This window comes from Protopterus annectens, chromosome 16.part0, assembly GCF_019279795.1.
Source record: "Protopterus annectens isolate FY-2018-M chromosome 16.part0, PAN1.0, whole genome shotgun sequence".
Classification (NCBI taxonomy): domain Eukaryota; kingdom Metazoa; phylum Chordata; order Ceratodontiformes; family Protopteridae; genus Protopterus; species Protopterus annectens.
Genome location: NC_056750.1, coordinates 634,275,031 through 634,300,224, shown reverse-complemented (window position 1 = coordinate 634,300,224; position 25,194 = coordinate 634,275,031). Strand labels below are relative to the sequence as shown.

Genomic DNA, 25,194 nt, shown 5'->3' with positions numbered 1-25,194 from the left:
CACCAAACTTTGGCTATGCTCAGGGGTTTATGGAAAAGAACCTAGACTGGCCTTAAGCTCCTACTCTATTTTCCAAGAACTCCATGCATATTGTCCCGAGGAGTCTTGGGTGATTTCTCCTTTGGAGTTTATTAAAGATGCCAGATGAGCAAAACAGAGGTATGTTTTTTTTTTTTTTTTTTTTGAATGGTTAGAGGAATATAAGCTTCTTAATGCTGACTCTTAGAGAACTTTCTTTTTCAGTCTGGTATAGGCCCAGAAACCATGGTACTTCACCTTGCTGCCTGGTATGGAAACCAAGGCTTTGGGTAGGTGTAGCAAGAGAGTTTTCTCCTGTGCCATGTAAGGTTTGAGGCCTACAGCTGTTTGTTCACAATGTCAAATTACAGTTTCACTTAGTGAGGAATGACCTTGGAAAGCTAAAGGACTTCTTGGGGTCTGGCCCTGGGTTTTAAGGAGGACCTTATAGAAAATGTCTGTTGCTCCTACAGTGAACTGTTGTGTATCCTACTATAACTTTGGACAGGAACTTTGACTAGATAAATACACTTAGCTGTGTGCTTATTTATTTTATTTATTTTACATTTGTTTACCGGGATAGTCTGACTGGACACATGTCCATTTACAGCAGAGGCCCAGGGAGAAATGCTCCATATGCTTCACTTCCCATCACAAACCAGACAGCACATAAAACAAAATCAGTGTACCTCACAATCACAGCCCTTAAGGCGAAATAACATACCTAACACACTAGTAATAGGTGACTCTGTAGTCAGGCACACTGACGTCCCACTCACTAGGCTGGACAAGCAGAAGGTTACTGTTAGCTGCCTGTCGGGAGCCAGAATCCGCCACATTACACAAGCACTGAGGTCACTGCAGAACAAGTACAAATATGACTTTGTCATTGTTCATGTTGGTGTGAATGACCTGAGACGTACCTCCCTGGACTACATGAAAAGAGACATGGAAGAGCTCTCTGATCATGTAGCCCAGGCTGGTATGACCCTGACCCTGAGTAGCATCTTGCTCTCACCAAGAGTGATACCTCAGTATAAAGAAAAAAATGATCAATTTCAACAATTGGCTAAGCTTCTGGTGTCATTCAAAGGGAATCCAGTATCTATCAGCCTGGGATGACATGCTCGACAAGCCTCGTTGCCTCACAAGAGACAGCTTGCACCTGTCACCCCTAGGCTTTTGAATACTGGCCAAGGCTCTTGCTGCCCCCATAGTGCCTTTTTTAGGCAAGGCTCAAAAGTCAAACCCACCTCCGTAAACAGCACAATTAACAAAAAACTGTGGGTTATGCTACTCAACTCCAGGAGTTTAAATCTCAAAATGCAAGTGCTCGAAGCACTCCTCAGTATGGAGAACGTCGATATCTGTCCAGTAACTGAAACCTGGTTCAAGGCTCCAGAGAGCACCCCAGCACTACCGGGCTACAACTCATTTCACATGTTTCGGCCACAGAAGACGGACTGAAACACACAATGAGGGGGTGTATCCATATTCATCAAGGATACCTACACCTCCATGTTAGTGGCGCAGCATGATACCTCTGAGATCATCCATGTGCAACTAACATCAGGCAAATCTGCAGTGCAAATTGTGGCCTGCTATACAGATCACCCTCCATGACCCAGGACCACCACTCCACCTTTCTGGAGACACTGGAAAACATGAAGGTCCTACCGAACACCCTGATATTGGGCGATTTCATTTACCCTACCATTCACTGGGAAAACTACTCGAGTACAAATTCCCAGGCCCAGCGCTTCCTGGAATTCATCAAATCAAATGCCCTGGATCAGCTGGTAAACTCCCCTACCAGAGGTGAATACATATTGAACCTGGTCATCACCAGCATGGGCGACAGGTGTTCCACACCGGAGGTCAACCCATCACTGGTTAGATCAGACCGTAAACTAATCACTCTGGATGTCCACACCCCACCACCACCAACCCCAACTAAGGAAACCACAGTAAAAAACTTTTCTAAAGCAAACTTCAGCTTATTTAAGACAGAGGTGGTACGTTTCTCAGCCCCCATGCTAAAGGATAATGCTGCCCAAGATGCAGAAACCTTTACAAATGCACTCAATGAGCACCTACAAGGATGCATGCATCGTGCCATCCCTAGCAAAACCAAGACTCATTCCTCTGAGAGAAGGAAACCAGTTTGGTAGACCCCTGCAATAAACAGGCTATACAATAGGAGGAGGAAATTAGTTCAGAAAAAAAGCAAATCAAAAGAAGGAAAGACATCCCTGATCAGTATCAGTAGGAAACTACGGTCCCTCATGAAATCACCCAAGGCTAACTTCAAAAGAAAAATAGCCAAGGATTCAAAAGATAACCACAAAGCCTTCTTTAGTTATGTTAAGAATCTAAGTGGCAACTCGCAGATATGCACTGAACTAGTGCAAAATAGCACAAAATATACTGAACCTACCGATATTACCAACATCCTGGCAGATAGATTCAGTGCAAACTTCACACCCCCTCTCGCCTCCAAAAGGGCCCACAACAATACCGGAAAAGTGTAGTGTCCCAAAAATCACAGACGCACAGGTGAAAACAGCTCTTTCAAAAGCCACAAACACAGCATCAATGGGACCAGATGGTGTCCCAGACTGTGTCTTGCATGAACTACAGAACAAACTAATCCCCCCACCTAAACACACTGTTCAACCTCAGCCTCTCCACAGGCTATGTGCCCATAGAATGGCGCACAGCAATGGTTATTCCTCTCCACAAAGGAGGGGCCACAACTGACCCTGGTAACTATCACCCCATAAGCATGACTAGCCTGGTCTGCAAGGCTAGGGAGCACATCATCATGAAACTCATTAACAAAGACATTGGGAACCTCCAAACACTTGACCCAACCCAGTTCGGCTTTGTTAAGGGCAGATCGTGCCTACTAAACCTGATTGACTTCTTCGAGACAGTTACCAAGGCCATAGACGAGGGAAAGGTGGTTCACTCAACTTACCTTGACCTCGCCAAGGCTTTCGACACCATTCCCCACTTGGGTATTACAGAAAAACTCACCAGCCTGAACATAAACCCCTATGTCACGAGATGGGTTGCCAACTGGCTTACAGACAGAACTCATGTGGTAAGAATAGCGGGCTCCAGGTCCGACTCTAAACTAGTCACAAGTGGTGTCCCGCAAGGCTCGGTCCTGGGACCCCTACTGTTCAGCATATACTTCTCAGAAGTACAGGCAAACACAGGAGGACTATGGCTAACCAAGTTTGCCGATGACTGCAAACTGGGAGCCATAATTGACTCTCCGGCTGAATGGACATCCTCCAAAAGGGCCTTACTGAGATGGACACCTGGTGTCAAAGTCATGGCCTCAAGCTAAATGCCAAAAAATGCATAGTCATCCCGTTTGGGGAAAAACAAAATACCCATGAATTAATACATAGGTGGCAGTCCCCTTAATACAGAAGAGGTAATAAGAGATCTGGGGACCCAGGTAGATAGTAATCTCTCCTTTGACAATCATATTGCCAAAGTAGTTAGGAAATCCTTGTATATGGCCCATCTAATTACTAAAGGGTTCGCATCTAGAAATAAAGAGGTTATAGTGCCCCTCTACTCGTCACTCATTAGACCCATCATAGAGTACAATGCCCCATTTGGGATGTACCTCGCAAGACACTTCCAATAGCTGGAAGGACCACAAAAGTACCTCACCAAGAGGATTACTGGCCTCAAACATATTCCTATGCAGCCCAACTGAATAAACTCCGGCTGTACTCCGTGGCATATCGCTTACTCAGAGATCATCTCTGCCTGACTTACAAGCCATGTCCCACTCAGAATTGATGGACATGCTCCACCTAAAGAAATCCAAGTCACTACGAGCCACTTGCTCTAGTGAGCTAAACTTCACTACAGCAATAAATAGAACATGCTGGAGGGATAGATTCCTGTCAGAGACTCTCCATGCTTTGGAACAAAATTCCAAATTACATCAGGCAGAATCCCTCACTAACACTCTTCAAGAGAAACTTTGACGAGTAGATGGGTAACAGAAAATACACCCCTGGGATCACTTCATTGGCTCTGCTTGACAGAGGATCAGTTACTTAATCGATGGGGCGACGAAAGCCGACACACTCTGCCTAGGCTTATAAATAGAAATATAGCTACCACACCGCTAAATCCACTCCCTGAAAAAACGTAGTAATAACAGCCAAAAACAATGATAGGGAGTGCGTTAAGGCAGACAACAAGTTCTTTCATGCAACTATGTATACGTAAGAAATAATGTCTCTTGCGACTTGTATATTGGCCGCTCTTCAGCTCAATATTATACCACTCTTCAGCTCAATATTATACCACTCTTCAGCTCAGTGTAAAGTCACTTCTCACCTCTAGTTACGTTACTGCAAATAGTAACACTTCGCCAAATAAATTTAGGTTCACTTGCTTCACCATGCAGAATAGGATTTAATCCACCAGAAAAATACACTTGACAAGCGATATCTCTCTAAATTACTTATGACTTTATTAACAAAAAAGAAAATAGGCTAGCGCTTTCACCCGTAGGCTTCTTCAGGCCACTAACATTCAGTTGATACTGGTTCTTTTTATATACAAATCTATTCCCTTTAATTATGATGTCACATCCTGTGTTAATCAATTAATGCCTTACGTAAAATCTTCTATAATTTACAAGCGCTACAAATACATATCTAAACATATAAATCTCATATAGAACATGTATACTAAAAATGCATGATATAATATAATGTAGAAAATATTTCATATGATAAAAACATGTAAAAAACGTATATTATATTTGATAGCCACATCAAGAAACTCCTGTGCAAACTTACAAGGAGTGTGCTTATTTTGGTTAGTTCCTTGGGAATATCATTGAGTTGTAGAAAGGACTATCTGACTCCTTCTATGGGGATTTCCTCAAGTGATATAGAGTTAGTCTTCACTGTTGGCCATTTTTGACCTTGATGATGGTCCAGAATATCATACTGTTGGATGACTGAGTGATGTGACTGTACAGCACAGGATTCAAGTTGAAGATTCTGCTGTGCCTTATGGGTTAAATGTTTGCCATAATCTTCATAGTGACATTTGTATGCCTGAGGATGCAGATGTTACAGTGGACTATTAATTGTCAGTGGCTTCACCACTGTTGCTGGGTCTTGGAATGGTGGCAGTACCCATCAGTCTTCTCTTTCATTCTGTCTTCTTTTTTGGATACAGTATTATCCTGTTGTCTGATGACCATCTGGCCTACCACCACAGTTTCTTCATATTGCAAGACGTTTTTGTGGTGCTGCTGTCATCCAAGCAGCTATCAGGATTTCTGCTGTAAGCTGAACATCTGTACATGGGTCTCTACAAGGAGCCAAGGGGTAGGCATGAAGTAAGTGTAGTGAGGATATGTTGATCACTCATGCAACTGATGTAACCCCTAAATAGTATGGTCTCCCTTGTAAGTCAGCACATCCCAACAGATCTTCATTCTTTACCAGGGATACATTAATGAGATCCTTGTTATGATTAGTGAGCTTGGTTGCTACCCCATGAAGAGGCAACTGTGCCTAGCCACATTACTGTTCTCTGTCTGTCTGGCCTGTCCTACACACAGGATGCTAACTGAACCAGGTTTATCTGGATCATAGACAGTGCTTCATTTCCTATGCTACATAGCCAGTACCCACCAGTGTCATCTTAGATTTTCCCTTTTTGCAGCCACACTGCTTGCATATTCCTATTTCTGTTGCTTCACTTCTGGGTTGGAGAGCTCACTTTGGCTCCTTCACAGTGCAAGGCTTGTTTTCACCGTTGGAGAAAGGCTACACATTAGCCATTTTGAGTCGAGCTGTTTATCTTACTGTGAAGGCCTTGGAGACGAAACTGTTTTGAGAGACTCTCCTAACCTAGTCAAACTGTTACGTTGCATGTCATCTAACAAGGCAGGAAGTACAAGGTCATAATCTTTGTGCAAAAAGGAGTGATTTCTATCTTGAAATGGCAGCAGACATCACCACTCTCTTCACTTTCTTGGAAGTGCATGAACTTGCTGACCAGCTGAATCGTGTTAATTTCTTCTTGGGCTGTAGATTCAGATAATGTGTCTGGTCAGTGTATTACATTATTAGAGCAGTCCAGAGAGTGACCCATTTACCATTTGGAAGAAAACTGTTCAGCTTGGTGCATTAAGAGAAAGAGGAGGTAGTGCTGGATAATTCTCCATTCTCTGGCATGGGAGATTCCCCCACACCGTTCACCATTCTTGCTGACTTCAAATCTTATGGTAAAGCTGAAAGGAAGAGGAAAACTCATTTTTATTACCACGTGTTGGCCAAGAAAGACATGGTTTAAGGTACCCATGTTCCCAGCTATACAGAAAGCTCTTACATTCCAGGCCATGGATATCCTCCATGGTTGAAGTAACAACCAGTTCTACCTCAGGACCTGGCTTCTGGAGTTAACCCCTGATCCCTCAAGATTTTTAGACTGGAGTCTCAGAGGTTGTTGAAGTCACCAGAAAACACAATACTCAGCAGGTTTTTGTCTTCAGGTGGAACTGGTTCACATTTTAGGTGGAATGTTACACTTTATCGCATTACATGGCCAATTTGCAGGCAGTTTTTTCACATATTTCAGAAGTGTGAACAATTTGAGCTGCAGTTATTCCACAGTCGAGGTGCATGTGTCAGTTATCTCTGTAGATCTTAACATTGTGGATTGTGAGCCAGCATCAGTTGGTTAAGCATCTGTGTTGCTTTTCCATCCAGTTTATAATGTTTCCTCCCCTTCCTTCGGTGCGATTACAACTTCATGGCTGACAAGCGTGTTCAGTAGTGCTGAAGTTGTTTTCTTGGAAAATGCTTACTTTTATGGCCATCCCAGCTGCATTTGGGTCTTGGAGCTTCAGGCTGTCAAGTAGTAAGCAATACCTGTTTTTTTCCACAAAGATTTACTCCTCCGGATGAAATAGTTTCTTCCTCAAGGTATTTTAAGAATTGCCTCTGATACAGCCTCGTCATATCTGTTTTGTACACTGGATAGAAACCAGGGAAGAGAGGATAGGGCCCTGTAAACCCCATATCTGTATTGTAGATACAAATGCGACCTAGATAATTGGATGAGAGACTGCAGGTTCATCCCTGGGGTGGCACCCATGTCCCTCATGGAGAGGGGGAGTCTGTGTTGATCACAGACTCACTGTGTTCATAAATTCATTCTGTGAACTACCCAAAAAGAACAAATTGGGATACTTGGGATTAACATGGCTAGGCTTGTAAAGGCTCTAGGGCCACTAGCCTAGTCACCTCCTGTGAACCTATAATCATGATAGAAGGTGATACCCATTGATCGGTCAAAAAAGCTGTGGAAAGCTAAATCACATTGATAACATTTGTAAAATTGATTGAATTACTGAGTGCATTACCTGTTTGAGGTAAATACAGGGGGACTGAATAACAAACCACAGTGAAAGAGCAAAGAAATAGACCAACTGTACAACAGAGAAATGATACGTGTAACCTATAAAGCATTCTCCTGGCCTGTAACGAAAACAGGCTTAATATGTCCAAAACGAGCTTTCAAAATAATCTGCAAAACTAATGTCTCCTGTGAAATCCATATTTCTTTAAAGACTGAGGATAAAGTAAAAGTTTTTAAATGGGCATATATGAAAAAATAATGGTAGTTTCCAGGACTGTAGTGCCCATGGGTTAAATTTGATAACACAATGTGAGCATTTATATATCACCAAACTATGGCAGGTCCAGAACAGAAGTTTAATAGTCCTGGACAGTATCCCTGGCACTTTCTTACAGATAGTAGACACAACCTCATAATTCCATTGTATGCTTTACTGCAAAAATAAGTCTTCCCACTGTTTTTTCCTTAAAACATTACAGCTGGCCAAAGTAGTTCATTTTTACAAAAGAATGTCAAGAGCTGATTCATAAAACTGCAGACCCGTCAGCCTTACAGGTGTCTTCTTCAAAGTTGTGGATAGAATCCATATGGAACTAATTCAGAAGGATGTTAGTAGTAATTTTCTACTCCTAGAGATGTCAATTTTATTTTATTACTTGTAGATCATACATATAAATCTGCTCACCACATTTAATGATTTTACTGCTGCCTGGACGTAGGGTTAGCAATGCATGTGTCATGCGTGAATCATGTCAGATTATGCAGTACCTTCCCACATGCAGGTATCATAAATAGACTGGAAAGTTATCAGAGTTTGTACTTGTGTCATCTGTTAGAATTGATACATCTACTCTGCAAGTAGATCAGTTGGTTTTGGGTTCAGAGTGTTTACTGAATGTAAGAAACAGTATCCTCAAATAGAAAAAAAGCTGCTAGCCATTTTATGTTATTGTGAAAAAGATTTTTGAATTTTCATTAACTGATGCTGTGATTACCCACCTATTCCAGTTGTGGGTTGTAGGGGAGCTGGAGCCTATCCCAGCACTCATTAGTATGTATACTTACAGAGAAAAGTGCTAGTAAGAGCACAATTCTTTTTAAAGAAATTTTTGCTCAAGACTGTAAAGAATGTCCTAATGATTCTAGACATATGACGTGGCTGAAAAATATGAACCAGGAAAAGAGATGCATATAGCAGATATGCAGAGTCGTCCTTTACCAGAACAGCAAGATTTACTTGGTGATGAACTGGAAGTTAGATAGTTCAGCATCTGTCTGTAACTGAAGAGAAGCTTAAAGAGCTCTAGCAATTTATTGAGTGCTTCTGAGGTGCATATGCTTTGAGAAGTGGAAATAAAAGATTGGTCAGAACATAAAATTATCATGAGAAGAAAATATAGCCATTTTCTTCTATTCAGAGAAGAGACTTGTTGAATAAAAGTCTTGATGTTAAAGGCTGATTTACTTTGCTCAGGCATGTCTGTGCAGATACAGCAAGAAGCTGAATTCTAAGATCTCTGTAATATTGATTGCAGTAGTAATCCAGAATGTCATTTTTTTATTTGGTTTCAGAAAGATCATGGGGTAGAATTGGAACAGATTTCTTTCAGCACGTATTTGTTTTCTTTTATTTGAAGTTGTGGGCGGTTATAAAGTTAGTACATACCACAAGCAGAATTAACAGTGCATTGAAAGCTGTACTTGCAGGGCATGGAATTCCATCTTTGATACTATTGGATAATGGCCTCCTCATCTGTGGTATGGAGGGGTATCCCCATGACCTAGATGACTTGGAGATCAACTAAAATCTCAGGAACTGAAGGGGCTAGGGAGGGAGGGGTGGAAAAGACCTACTTTGCTGGCTTGCCCTGTTTCTGCGTGAGATGAAGACACATCCAAGGTGCCATTAAACTACAGTACGGAGGGAAGCTGGAGTCAAGTAACATTACATGCAGTGATGTGTGTGATGTGTCTAGCTCTACCTATTTAGGGCATACCAAAAAAAATTGACTGGCATGCAGGACCCATATATTTGATGTTGCAGGCTGTTCCACTCTTCCTCTGGCAAACTTACCATTAATGCTGTCCTAGCCCTGTGAGAAGTATTGGGGGAGCCAGTCAGCTGGGGAGAAGCAAACAGTGGAGTGGAGATACTGGCTAATGGTCAGCAGTATACGAGTTTGAAGTTCAGTAGATTTACTGGGCAGTAGCTGTTTTAGCATATTATTTCTAGTCTCTACTATCCACAATCTAATGTTCTAAGTTGAGAGGATTGTATACAATGCAAAAAAAAAAAAAACATGAAAGTCACAGAACATTAACAGGAACTGCTATGTGGACTTGAACGCTTAGTTTTAATGGAATACTGAAATGTTCACTTTAAGAATATAGTCTATCTCCACATGGCTCTTTGGCATGAGCACGTGCTATGACCCAGGTGATTATGGTTCATATAGCAACTGTGCCACTGTAAGAGCCTAGTAAGGAGGAGAGGAGTGAAGGGGTGTGACCCGTTCCCCTCTCTCCAGGAATGGGAGGGTTACAGGTGCTTAGGGAGTACATAGGAAGGTGCAATTTTTATGGTGGAGATGAGGGGAAATCACTTCTTATGCTTGAGGGAAAGGGGGGGGGTGCTGCTTGCTGGCAAAGTCTCTTGCAGATGTGAGGGACAACCAGCATAGTCAGGCCATTGAAAGTTCCCTTCTACTCCACAAGTTGAGTGAACAAGGAGAAACATTAAGTACATATCTTCAAACCACCCCTGATGGCTATATGATGGCCCCTGTCAGGTGACCCTCACCCTTGGTGATGAAGAATACATGGGATGATTGAACAGGAGAGAGCTAATAATCAAGAGACAGTTGAGGCGAACTGTGCATGGGTTGGGTGAGGAGAGTGGGTCTATGCGTCTGCAGTATGATTAATGATGGTCCTTATTGTAAAGAGTAGAATTTCTGTATTTAAATACCCAGGGATCAGAATTTACTACACGAGTGGCAGCATGTAGGGCAAAAGGGTTAATATAATCGTGCAAGGCTCTTGGCTTAATTATGAGAACAATCCAGAGTAACCGACAGCAAGATTCCAAGGATAAAAAAATCAAAATATATTTTAAAGCAGTGTGAAAGTAACGAACTCTGTTCATACTACAGATGATAAACTGCAAAGGTGAAACTAAAGACGATTGTTCAAGACGAACATAAATCATATTGACAGTAGGGTTGGGAACATTGTTCAGAAAGGCTTTTATGTGCTCAGAGAATTCAGGGATTGAAAACTTCTAAAAAAAATTGAACAGCATTGACTGATTTCTTTTATTGTACTAATAAATTGTTTTGGTTTTGTACCTATGAAAAACAGACATACTGGAGATATAGAGCTTTTAACAATTGTGTGTGTGTGTGTGTTATGTATGTATGTATGTATGGAGACATATATATATATATATATATATATATATATATATATATATATATATATATATATGTGTGTGTGTATAAAATCTGTAATGCATTGTTTTGTTTGTAGCAAACAAAGTAGTAACTGGACCAACTCTCAAGTTTGAAATTCAAGGTTATAGTAAAGCTCGGTATAGAGGACATTGCAATTCATTCCAAACAGTCCAGTCTGCAGTCAAAATAAATTATTTTAGGTTCTTGTGCATACAATTTACTGTTGAAGTCAAAAGCAGTATTTCTTTGCATTCAGCTATAGTATTCCCTTATTCACAGTTTTGTGGCGCTTATCTGCCAAATTAAATGAGCAGTACCTTCAGGGACCCCATAGATATAGCAGCTCTCTTCGCAGTCCCATAGAGAGGGCTAAACCAAGCTATCTTCTTGCACAGAGACCAGGATAAACCCAGATGGCTTACGCTCTAAAGGATTCTGCTCCATTATCTCACAATGATATCCTTTGTATTGCCTTCATTCTTTCCTTCCATGTGTAACTCTTCTTAAGAAGTCCTCTCAGGACCCCTTCAGATTACTAGGTCTTAAATCTGCTCTCTGTCTGGGCACTGGGCATTAAATATTCTTGTGTGCAGCTGTCCCTCATTAACTTTAATCTCGTTGGCCATTAATGGGTTACTGTCCTTAAAGAGACCATCTACCTCTATACCTGACTCATTTGAACTAGCACATTTAAAGGGACCATGACAGATTATATATCTGTGTGTTTGTGTGTGTGTGTGTGTATATATATATATATATATATATATATATATATATATATATATATATATATATATATGGGTCTACTTCGGTAGACCGAACTTTAATTTGCCCTAGACAAAAGCACCGACAACTACAGAAGACAGACATCCAGAGCACCGACTTTGCATACGAGGTAAGTAACCGCTTGGCCATCCCGAACAAAAACTATTAACGAAACTAAACTAAACCCACTGATGGGGGAGCTTTGCCCCCCACACACCTCTAAATATTCTAATTCCGAGATAGCACTTCTGCGAGGGGTAAGGGGCAAAGTTCAACAGGATGGCCAAGCGGTTACTTACCTCGCGTGTGAAGTCAGTGTTCTGGATGTCGGTCTTCTGAAGTTGTCGGTGCTTTCGTCTGGGAAACTTCAGTGTTGGGTAAGTAAAGGTTCAGTCTACTGAAGTAGACATATATATATATATATATATATATATATATATATATATATATATATATATATATATATATATATATATTTTGTCGTATTCTCATAAACTAAACTCAGATGATCAAGTCAAACTAATCTCTGCACATCATTAAAAAAAACAGTATTTTTGCAAGGGGGCTGTACCCTGATTCCCCACACCCCCTGCTAATTATATATACCAACTCAGAGATTGTACTATAGATAAAATGACAAATTTCCCACTCCCCACTGTTCGCAATCTCACACAGTAAAAAAGCCAGCAATGGACGATCAACTGTTTTGCATTCAGCTGTACCAACTTTTTTTCTTTGCGATGAACATACGATCTGATGAAGGGATTTACCCGAAAGCGTTTATGATTCTGCTTTTATTGTTTTAATAAAGTGAAGTTGCTTCATACACAGAGTGGTAATACTTGCCTTATTTTTTGAACACACGATTCGACCACCTAAAATGCCTTCATAGTATTATGACATAGCAGAAGAGAATGCGAAAAACTGTTGGTGAGAGGTCCCAAAAAGTTGGAGTTGGGCAAAGTCAGGGTGGAGCCTGCAGCTAACTGTGCACTGAAATCTCCTCAGAAGCAGTTTTACTTGTCTGCTGTGCAAGGTACTGTAGAGAGGTTGTTGGAGACGGTCTGCAATGCGTTGCAACAGAAACCTTGGGTGCAAAAGGGAAGAGGCCTGCAGAGGAAGGAAATTGCAAACTGGAAAGGAACCAGAATGAATTGAAAGTAGTCAGCATACCTCTCAGTTGTCCAGATTATTGCCTAATATTTTTGGCATGCTCCTCATAAAATTTATGGTTTTCTAGCAAATCACTGAGAAGATCTGAGGATTGCACTCATCAAATAATGACATACATTTGAGTTTCAGACTTTAAATCCTTCAAAAATGTATGTTAACACAAACCCTGTTATGCTAGCAACTTTCTAAGTTTATAAGAGCAATATTTAAAATCTGTCCCTATTTTTTGCGCCTTTGTCCCCCCATTTTATCAGGCTTTGTCCAGATGTTTTGCACTAACAGGTTGAGAGGTGTGGTAGATTGGGAAGGAAATCCCATTACAAGAAAACTGGTAAATAACCTGAGCAAAGATATCATGACTCACTAATTCTGTATTTCATGTACTGTGAATTTTAAAATTGTTAGTAATGTAAGTTTTGATGTTAAGTTGTCAATCTTGCCTTCATTCTTGCTGGATGGGTTCAGAGTCGATCCTTGGCTCCGATTCGGCACTTGCTAAGCTCGAGAGTCACTTTTACCAGCTCGAGGCAGCCCCATATCCCATGATGCAAGGCGGTAATTACCCAGATCTCGTTTGCCGCTTCGCTAATGAGGTCATCTTTTTTACCACCTCCTGGTAAGTGATTTTTTTCATTGATATTTGTCAGGTTTTAGATACCAAAACCCTAAAAATTTTTGTTATTTAGACTTAGTTAGTGAACCTTATTCACTTGGCTCCATACCCATTCCCACTTAGTTCACTTCCATAGATTTTTTGTGTTTCGGGCCTTAGGCCTTTTTCCCACCCTCACAGTTCCTGTCAGATTTTCCCTTAGGTGTGTGTGTGTTGTGTCACTGTTAATAATAACTAATTATTTACTCTTAATAATAATTAGTTATTAGTATCTTTTTTGGTCTGATTGTTGTGTGTCTGTGTGTTTAGGTCAGACATGTCTAAAGATACTAGGGTCTCAGGTTTCAAGAAGTGTGACTCATGCTGTCAGAAGATGTCTCTGACAGACGGTCACACTTCTTGTATTTATTGCCTGGGACCCCTACACCTGCAGGATTCCTGTGCTATTTGTCATTCCTTCAGCCAGAGAGTCCTGCAGGAACGTAGAAATAAGTTGATCCTCAGGGGTCTTATTAAACCTGAGAGCTCCCCGGCCAAGGTCGGCTCCGGGAAGCCCTCCAAGCCTCCCAAGACCCAGGCTTCGGTGTCCAAGTCTGTGGTCTTGGTTCCGACTCCACTGGAGTCGACATCGGCTCCATCCGGAGCCGATCCTTCCTTGTTGGAAGCTTCAGTACCGGCGCCGATACCCTGGCTTCGGCTCCTGTGCCAGCTCCGTCTGGAGCCGACACCCTAGCGTCGAAGCATGTCTCGGCTCCGGCTGGAGCCGAGATATCTTTGTCTCCTCTTGGAGCCGACAAGTTGTCGGCTCCGCCTGGAGCCGAACGTTCTTCGGCTCCGATGGCTCCGTCCAAGAAGAGGTCTAGATCTCCATTATTGGAATCTATACACTCGGCTCCAGCCTCTCCCTTGCTTTCGGAGCGGGGCCTTCGGAGCCGATCATCGAGGTCATCCAGGCTCTCAGACCACGACTCAGAGAGAGTGGTGAGTAGGCTTTTAAAATCACAGACACTAGCCCAGATGCTCCAAAGCCCGTCTCATCAGGCGTCAGCTATTATACACCCTCCTGAGATTCCTCCTTCGACTCTCCTACAGAGTTCGGAGCCGGAGATTATTGGTACTGTGACTGTTCCTGCTTCGGAGCCGATACCACACCTTTCGGCTCCGTCGTCCTCGACTCCTATCTCCTCCTTGAGACCTTCCTTGGAGGGATCCGGGCGTCGGGCTTCCCTGGTCGGTTCCGAGGGGGCGAGTGGCATCGGACCCTTGTCCGACCCCGTTCTCCCTCTCGGAGCTTCGGCCTTGGTGAGCTCGGTCCCGACATCTGCTTCGGAGCCTTCCCTTTCGGTGAGACCAGAGATTCCTGTTTCTTCGGAGCGGGATCTCTCGGCCCTCCCTGGAAGGGGAGCCTTCGAGGTGATGAGGAGTGTGCTAGCCCCTGAGCTTAGTCAACAGTCGGTTCCTTTAGCTCCTCCCTCCATGATGCCTGTAGATGCCTCTTCCCGCTCTCTTGCTCCCGGACCCAGAGATCCATCGCCCCAGGTCTCCCCATTGGGAAGATCTTCCTCTTCCGAGGTTTCTCCTGATCCTTCAGGTGAACCCCCGCGTAAGAGGACCTGCAAGAGGAAGCACTTAGACTCCCCCGAGTCTACAACATCAGATACCGATTTAGATGAGTCGGAGGGGTCCCCAAGATCTCCCTGTGAGGATGTCTCTTTTTCAGACATCCTTGAACTCCTGAAACAGAGGGGGAACTGGCCCTCCATTAATCCCTCTGAGGATGAGTCGGTATACCTGGAGGCTTTTGGATCTCGACCCTCCACCTCCTGGGTGTCTCCGCCTTTCGACCCTCTTATGGAAGTCATAGCTCGAAAGGCGTGGGCATCTCCTGATTCGGTGGAACCAGTCCCTAGGAGACCTTCAAAGTTTATCACGGCCCCCGCTGAAAAGCAGTTTCTTACTAAGGGTGTCCCGGTTGATGCCATGGTGGTGGCCGCCACCAAGAAGGAACTTGCAGATCCTTCCGTGCCAGTCCATCCTCCTAACAAGGAGTCTAGGACCATGGACAGGTACGGCAAGCGGATGTTTTCCTCAGCGACCTTTGCTATGCGTTCGCTGAATTATTTGTGTCACTTCACCAGACTTCAGAGAGACATCCTCAAGGAATTGGGTGAAGTAGTTCAGGATCCGTCAGCGGCAGGGGCTCAAGAAAAGATTGCCTCTCAGCTAGGAATCCTAAATTCCATAACCAACTCCTCCATGCGGCTCATTTCTTATGCAGCCGATGGGGCGAGTAGAGCTGCAGGCACAGAAGTGGCCCTCAGACGTCAGTCCTGGATGCGGCTCTGTAATTTTGCAGACCCCTTTAAGGAGTCCTCCACAAATTCTCCCTTTGATGGGACAACTTTGTTTGGCCCTCAAGTGAAGGACACTTTGACCAGGTGCGAGCAAGATGGCAAGACTCTTTCTGCCGTAGGAGTCCGTTTCTCCACCCCTTCTAGACCTTACCCCAAGGGTCAGAAGGGAGGGAAAATGTGGATGTCCTTCAAGGATGCATCTGCAGTCATCACATATGGGTTGTCCTGCCTCAGGCAGCCCTTCGGTCGGCCGGATTCCAAAGTCTGGGTCTGGCCTCGGCTGATGTCGCACTTTCCCCGACATCAGAGCGTCTGGGGTATAAAAGCATCAGCCGACGCCATTTTCCTCGGTCTTTCTTGCCGCGTGGTGCCCGAAGCAGAAGCAGTTCGCAAGTGCCGGTCGGCCAGCTCCTGTGATTCAGCTGCCGAAGACTTCGAAAAAGCTAAGTACCCCCTTGGGGACTCTTTCTTGCCTCAGCCGATGTCAGATAAAGTTAATAATTGTTTAACTTGTGGGAAACAAATACCTCATAAGGATTTCCACTCTTACTGCCTCCCCTGCCTAGGCCCAGACCACGACGTCTCGGCCTGTTCAGCCTGTGCTTCCTTCAACCGACGAACTCTTAGACGTCGGTCGGAGTTTGCAGAGGAATTCTTTGGGGCTAGTTTTGCTTACAAGATGCCGTCGGAGACTCCGACTCCACATTTAGTTAAGAAATGGAAGGACAAGGACCGACACACGCGGGCCGCGGTTTCGTCTGAAACCACGGTCAGGCCTACCGCGAGTGTCTCGGTCTCGGCTGAAACCGAGTCCTTGGTACTTCCGATTACCGAAACCGCACAACCGACTACCTCGGGCCCGGAGGCTCCGGCCGAGTCGGTTATTGAGTTACCTTCTGAAACTGGTGTGCAGGAACCTTCCGACACCATTCCTTTAGACAAATCTACACCTGCACATGGTGCAGCCAGACCTCCTGCATCCATGTCCATTAAGGCTTTCTCTAGGGCTAAAGCTGCTAAACTTACTAAAGCTTTGCCTCCCAAGGTTACCTCTCAGAGACCTTCTACTGGCTCTCAGATTCTTAGCTTGGCAGAGGATCTTATCTCCTTAATTAGAGGTTCTCAACCTCATCCGGACAGGGGCTCTCAACCACCTCCAGACAAAAGGCCCAGGGTTGAGCCCTCTGACCCCCACTCCTCAGATGAGTCCACTGATGGCTCTACTCTGTCAGACCACCAGGAGGAGGCTTATTCGGCCTACGAGGATTCTGATGCTGAAGAATCTATTCCCTCGGCCTCCCCTCCTGAGGAGATTTCCTTTGGAGAGACATTACACTCTATGAGAGAACATTTTCAATGGCAGGGTCAGGAATTCTCTGATTCTAGAAAGAGATTAAGGACCTTTTTACATTTACCTGAGCATAGGCCTTTAGCTATACCTCCTGTATTGAATGTTATTGATGATGTGTACTCTGATGCTAGTACAGCCCCTGACTCTCTCCCTCCGGCTCCTGCCAAACCTGATAGGTACTACAGGGTCCCGGACTCACATCTACACCTGTACAAGGCCCACTCTGCTGATCCAGAAACTATTTCCCAGGGCCCAAAAGGGGTTGCAGCTGCCACTGCTAGAAATCCTCTACCCTCTGAAAGGGATTCCAGAGCTTTAGAGAGATGGGGTAAGAAAGTGTATACTTCTGCAACTCTTTCCATGAGGGCATTAAATTGTCAATTTCATATGATACAGTACCAAGAGTATTTGTTATATGAATTGCATAAGAAACTGTCTTCTTCTTCTGAACCCCTTGATCGCAAATCCCTTCAGGATCTGGTACATAACTCCCAGCAGGTTAGTAACCATTTCTTACAGTGTGGTTATGATGCATTGGAAGCTTCATGTAGGTCAGCTATGACAGGTGCAGTCATACGTAGGCATGCCTGGCTGAAGGAACAATCTCTGCCAGACCATGTTAATGCTAAGCTTTTGGATGCTCCTATGGAAAAGCAAAAATTATTTGGTTCCACGGCTCAAGAGGTCTTAAAGAAATTTGAAGAAAAGGCAAAATCTGTGCAAACAGTCAAAGACTTTCTGCAAGTCCAACCACCGAGATTCAGCAGAAATTGGCCTACTAAGAATTGGTCCCTTCCGGACTCAGACATATCTCAGAGAGGCAGGAATAGGCGTGCCAGAGGTAGAGGGCAAGCTAGAGGCTCCTACAGAGGCCGTCAATGGCAGCCTCCCAACCGGAGAGGTAGTGCAGGAACTACAACTGCTACACCAGGACAGACTCAATGACTTTGTTTTGACTCCGCCGACCAGGGCTCAATTAGAAGCACCTTTGGGCGGAAAGCTTTCTTTATTTTCAAAAAATTGGCACAGCATTACAAGGGACACATGGACACTGCAAATAATAGACAAAGGATACAGGTTCCATTTCCACACATTGCCAAAAAGAAAAGGCATGCCAGACCTGCCACCAAATCAGAGGGCAGAGGCTTTGAAACAAATTTCCAACTTAATACAAATGAAAGTTATAGGAAAGGTACCTCTTTCAGAACAAGGCCAAGGATTTTACTCCAGATTATACCTTGTTCCAAGAAAAGAAAATCAATGGAGGCCTATTCTCGACTTGTCCACACTGAATACTTACCTCATTGTGCCAAAATTCAAAATGCTGACTCTACAGCAACTCCTTCCCATGCTAGGCAAGGGGTCTTGGCTGGTGACTCTAGACCTCAAGGAGGCATACCTGCATGTCCCTATCAGACAAAGTTGCAGAAGACACCTCAGATTTCTTGCAGGGTCAGAGCATTATCAATTCTCAGCATTGCCCTTTGGCTTATCTACTGCACCCAGAGTATTCACGAAATGCCTGGCATCAGTAATTGCACACTGCAGACTTCAGGGGATTCAAATTTACCCATATCTGGACGACTGCCTTATACAAGCGGACAGCAAGCAAACTTTGTTAAAGGACTTGGATTATGCCATCCACCTACTGCAGGCCTTGGGATATACAGCCAACATCCACAAATCTAGACTTGTTCCATCCCAAAGAATAACTTTTCTGGGTGCGGATCTAGACACAACCACCCAAATGGCCTTTCTCACAGAAGAAAAACAAAAACAATTACCGGATTACTTCAAGAATCTGACAAGACAAACTCAGCTGACTGCAAGGAAAATCCTGCAGGCCCTGGGTTACATGGCATCTTGCATTCTTCTGATCCCACAAGCAAGGCTGCATATGAGAAAATTACAATGGTACCTAAGGAGTTTATGGACTCAGCACAGTCACAGCTTAGAAACTTTGATCCCACTCATTCCATGCCTCCAAAAGGAATTTCTGTGGTGGGCTCAAGCCTGCCAGTCGAACAGCGGGTTGCCCTTCAGCAAGCCAAGAGCCAACCAAACCATCACTACGGACGCTTCAGACCAAGGTTGGGGAGCACACATGGAGGGCAGATGTATCCAAGGGCTATGGTCACAAAGAGAGCTGCGCATGCACATAAACCAAAAGGAAATGCTGGCAGTGATGCAAGCAATCAAGGCCTTCAAACTTTTTCTTCATCAAGGCCACCTACAGACAACACCACAGTTATGTGGTACATAAACAAGCAAGGAGGCACCCATTCCTACCCTCTTTGCAGACTGGCAATGAATCTATGGGAACTTTCCTTGAAACTCAATATACAGCTGCAGTCCCAGTTCGTGCCAGGGAAAGACAATATACTGGCAGACAGCTTAAGCAGAAATATCATGGATGCACACGAATGGATGCTGCACCCAGACATCTTCTTACTCATAACACAGTCATGGGGAAGGCCGGAAATAGATCTGTTCGCCTCCCCCCACAATCATCAACTGAAGAAATTCTGCTCAAGGACATACCACCCACAAGCATGGAAAGTGGACGCTCTCTCTTTTAGCTGGAAAGCTCTAACAGTGTATGCTTTTCCACCTCTCCCATTAATGACCAAGGTCTTACTGAAGATCAGGGCAGAGCAGCCCAGAGTGATTCTGATAGCTCCAAACTGGCCAAGACAGCACTGGTACCCACTGTTAAAGAGCATGTCACAGACGAAACCGTGGCCTCTCCCCCTATGGCCACTTCTACTGACGCAGCACAATTTCAAGACTCTGCATTCCAACCTGAAAACCTTGCAGCTAACTGCCTGGAAAATACCATGATGACTCCTCAGGATAAGCTATCTCAGAGAGTGAAGGATGATATTATGGAAGCTCGACGGCCTTCCACAAGGAAGGCATATTCAGCAAAATGGAAAAGATTTCACACTTGGAACACAACAAAGGGCCTAGATGTGACGGTGATGAACATGGCACATATACTGGAATATTTGGCAGAATTGTTCCACAACGGCCTGTCTTACTCTTCCATTAAGATACATGCCTCAGCAATTTCAGCAGAATACAATGTTAATCCACCTGTCTTCTCTCATCCTCTCCTGAGACAGTTTCTAAGAGGAATCAAAAACATCAAGCCTCCAAGGAAACCACCTGTACCTACTTGGGACCTTAACTTCGTGTTGGAAAAACTAACACTTCCTCCCTTTGAACCAGCAGCATATGCAGATCTACAGTTTCTGTCTTGGAAAACTGCCTTCCTTCTAGCCATAACCTCAGCAAGAAGAGTATCTGAGTTACAAGCTCTAATGGCAGTTCAGCCATTTCTGATCTTTCATCAGGACAGAGTTTCATTGAGAACCAATCCTACATTTATGCCAAAGGTGGTATCCAGGGTATCTTTGAACCAAGCTATTCACTTGCCTACATTCTTCCCACAACCACAAAATAAAGGGGAGAAACTTCTGCACACCCTGGACATACACAGACAGTTGCACTACTACTTGGACAGAACTAAACGTTACAGAAAGACTGACCAGCTGTTTGTAGCATATGCTGCTGGGGCGCAAGGAAAAGCAATTTCCAAACAGACAATTTCAAAATGGATAGGAAATTGCATTCATTTTTGTTGCTCCTTTCATGGAAAAGCTGTGCCAGCTGACATTAGACCTCATTCCACGAGAGCCACAGCCACCACCACAGCCTTCCTAAGAGGGGTGGCTACCAAGGACATTTTAGAAGCTGCTACATGGAGCTCCGTGCATACATTTGCCAAGCATTACAATTTACCTTTATACTCCAGATCCAGAGCAGGCTTTGCTACGGCAGTCCTGCAGGGTATCTTAGCTACACCATCCTTTACTTAGTACCTCCACCCCCAGATTGGCTATGGTATTCTACCCATATGTGATGACTGCAGATGCATCCTTGAAGGACATAGTACAGTTTTGTACCTACCATAAATGTAGATGTCCGATAGGTATGCATCTGCAGTCAGGTTTACCCTCCCTCCTTCCCCTCTGTGGTATACTTCTTGGGTACTTACCCCTCTTATTGCTAGCTGGGGGGATCTATTATGGTGTATTTGTTTTTATAGAATTGTGCATGTTTGGATTTGTTTTTGCAATGCATATCTCAAAATTTTAGCCTTCCTTAGAGGGCACCTGGCATCTGGGGCAAGAAAAACTGAGGAAAATGGCGTCGGCTGATGCTTTTATACCCCAGATGCTCTGACGTCGGGGAAAGTGCGACATCAGCCGAGGCCAGACCCAGACTTTGGAATCCGGCCGACCGAAGGGCTGCCTGAGGCAGGACAACCCATATGTGATGACTGCAGATGCATACCTATCGGACATCTACATTTATGGTAGGTACAAAACTGTACTTTCCGGAAATCACAGGGAGTCACGCCTGACGCACGTGGTCAGTTTACCCCCAGAGGCAGAGGGGGTAATAATAACAGACGCTGCCCTAGGGGCAGAGGGGGTCCGCAGAACCAGGGCTCCAGAGAGCCTCTCTCTGACAAGCCCTTCCAGCATCCCTGAGGTGTTGCCCGACTGCCCACCCTTGGAGGCAGTCGGGGGAAGATTGTCGCTGTACCCAGAAACCTGGCTATCCCTCTCTCAAGACAAATGGGTACAGTTGATCATATCCGAGGGTTACAAGATTCCTTTTGAGGAAAGCCCCTTCCCTCAAAAAGGTTCCCTTCCAGGCCTGCCACCCGGTCTAAGGGAAATTGCAAAATTAGAGGTGTCAAAGCTTCTAAAGAAAAGAGCCATCCAGCCAGTACCAAAAGATCAGTTAGAGTCCGGAATCTACTCAAGGTTCTTTTTGGTCCCCAAAAAGACGGGAGACTGGAGACCAATATTAGACCTCAGCAGGCTCAACAAGTCTGTCAAAAAGACAAAGTTTCGGATGGTCACACTTCAATCGATTTTGCCCTTTCTGGGCAAAGACAACTGGATGTGCTCCATAGACCTTCAGGATGTGTACTATCATATAAAAATCCACAGACGCTCCAGAAGTTTTCTCCGCTTTCTGCTGGGGACCAGTCATTTTCAATTCAGAGCCCTGCCCTTTGGTCTCACTACAGCCCCCAGAGTGTTCACCAAATGCATGGCAGTGGTCACGGCTCACCTGAGACGTCAAGGATTCCAGGTGTTTCCATATCTCGATGACTGGCTCCTCTCAGCCACCACCAGGCATCAACTTATCCAAGCCAGAGATTACACTCTACATCTCTGTGGTCACTTAGGAATTTCAGTCAACTTCGAAAAGTCTTCCTTATCGCCCTGCCAATCTATTACCTTTATAGGCGCAAATCTAGACACTACTCGGATGTCAGCAAACCTAACAAGTCAGAGAATCCTAGATATCCAAAACCACATTCGGATCATCCTATCCAGCAAAAGGGTACAAGCCAGGTTGGTCCTGAAAGTGTTGGGCCTCATGGCAGCTGTCATCACACTTCTTCCTCTGGCCCGTTTTTACATGCGTCTCCTACAATGGATGTTGTTCACCCAATGGTCCTTCCAGCATCTTCCCATGCGTCACAAGATCCTGGTGACACAAACCTGCAAGAACCATCTATCCTGGTGGACTTCCTCTCCTCTAGTCCATCAGGGCAGACCATTTGTTTCCCCGGCCCCGGTAGCCACGGTTACTTCGGATGCCTCCCTGATCGGGTGGGGGGGGGCATTATCAGGGCAGGATGGTTCATGGCACGTGGCAACCGTTCGAATACCACCTGCACATAAATGTCCTAGAGATGAGAGCAGTGCTTTTAACGTTGCAAGCCCTCAATGACTTTCTTCCTTTAGGGACTATTGCAGTTCACACGGACAACATGTCCGTTGTGTGGTACATCAACAAGCAGGGCGGAACCAAGTCCTACCCCTTGTGTCGAGAAGCTCTCAGACTTTGGCAATGGGCGATCTCCTCTCATCGGTTTCTGGTAGCAACACATATCCCCGGGAAAACCAACATAGTAGCGGACAGATTGAGCAGAGCTATACTCATGCCTCATGAGTGGTGTCTCAACCAATCCATAGTGGAGGAGATTTTTCAGAAGTGAGGCCGCCCATGCTGCGATCTTTTTGCTACACCTCAAAACAGCAAATGCCCAGACTTCTTCTCTCTCTTCCCACTTCCGGGCCATTCCCCCCAGAGACTCTCTTACCCAAGATTGTCCCCGGGGACTCCTTTATGCCTTTCCTCCCTTTCCTTTGATACCACAAGTACTCCAGAAAGCTACCGTCTTGAGAGCCAAAATGATTCTCATTGCCCCTTACTGGCCTCGACAAATTTGGTTCCTGTTCCTTCATCACCATCTTTTGGTGCAGCCTTGGCATCTGGACCCAGTTCCAGATCTTCTGACCCACCAATCGGGTCAACTGCACCGGTCCGTTCCTTCCTTCAACCTCACAGCTTGGTTGCTCCACTTCCTTCCTTAGCCAGGCTTCCTATGATCTCTAACCCCATTAGAGATATCATAGTAGCTTCTCTTAAGTCCTCTACCAGGAGGATTTACTCTAGCAAGTGGAAACGCTTCTCCTTTTGGGCAAAATCTAAGAACATAGACCCCTTTACTGCCCCTATTCAGTCGGTCTTGGATTTCCTAGCGGAAATTTTTCACTCCGGTTCTTCGTCTTCCACAGTCAAAGTTCAATTGGCAGCAATCTCAAATTTCCATGTCGGGTTTGCAGACCACAACATTATGTCCCACAAACTTTGTAAAGCCTTTCTCAAAGGAGTGTTCTTTCTTAAACCCCCTGTTAGAGATCCTCCACCACAGTGGGACCTAAATTTAGTGCTGACATCCTTGATACTTCCCCTTTTCGAACCGGCTGCTTCATGTTCACTAAAGTTTCTTTCTTGGAAGACACTTTTTCTAGTCGCTATTACCTCAGCTAGAAGAGTGTCTGAACTTCATGCCCTCTGTGTTCGTCCCCCTTATTTGGTCTTCCATAAGGACAGAGTATCCTTGAGAACCAATCCATCCTTTTTGCCCAAGGTTGCTTCTAAGACAAATTTAAACCAATCCATTGATCTTCCTGTATTTTTTCCAAATTATTTTAACAGGGCAGAACAAAAATTGCATTACCTAGATGTTCATCGCCAACTCAGATATTACTTGGACAGAACAAAGCAATTTAGGAAGTCCGATCAGCTCTTCCTTTCTTATGCTGAAAATAAAAAGGTCTCCCTGTTTCTAAAGTGACCTTATCCAGATGGCTATCTTCCACCATTTCTGACATTTATCAGCTTAGGGGCAAACAGCTGAACTCAAAACCTAAAGCTCATTCCACAAGAGGTCTAGCCACTTCTACAGCTTTTCAGGCTAGACTACCCTTAGATACTATTTGTGCAGCAGCCACTTGGGCCACTCCTCATACCTTCGTTTCTCATTACAAATTGGATTTGGCCTCCAGGGACAGGGCAAGCTTTGGTTACACTGTTCTCAAGAGTCTGTTCCATTGAGCCACCCAGGATAGAGGTGCTAGGGACGCGGTCCCATCCAGCAAGAATGAAGGCGAGATTGACAACTTAACATTTAGAAGTTATGTGCCTACCATAACGTTCCATGTTAGTTGTCTTCTCTCGCCTTCTTTCTTGCGTCCCTCCCTCCTGTCCCCCTAGCCTGGACAGACCTTGATCTCCCCTTTTCTCTGGAAGATTCTTGTTCCTTGGACATCTGATAGTTCTTGTCCTTGATTACCTGGTTTCCATTACAGCCTTTTTAGGTTAGTGTTTCTCTTTCCTTAGTGGAAAGTTTTTACAGGCAGTTTTTCCTCTAGATACCAAACGAGATCTGGGTAATTACCGCCTTGCATCATGGGATATGGGGCTGCCTCGAGCTGGTAAAAGTGACTCTCGAGCTTAGCAAGTGCCGAGTCGGAGCCGAGGATCGGCTCCGAACCCATCCAGCAAGAAAGAAGGCGAGAGAAGACCACTAACATGGAACGTTATGGTAGGTACATAACTTCTAATTTTCTTTGCTGAACAAGTTTGAAGAAAGCCAGTTCTGTGTAT

The 25,194-nt window shown here is 44.5% G+C and overlaps 1 protein-coding gene across 1 annotated transcript in view; it reads left to right on the top strand.

The window, feature by feature from the left end:
* The window catches only part of SLC27A4 (solute carrier family 27 member 4), a 736,182-nt gene that overhangs the window by 74,534 nt on the left and 636,454 nt on the right, over positions 1 to 25,194 (top strand). The gene's annotated exons all lie outside the window — the stretch shown is intronic.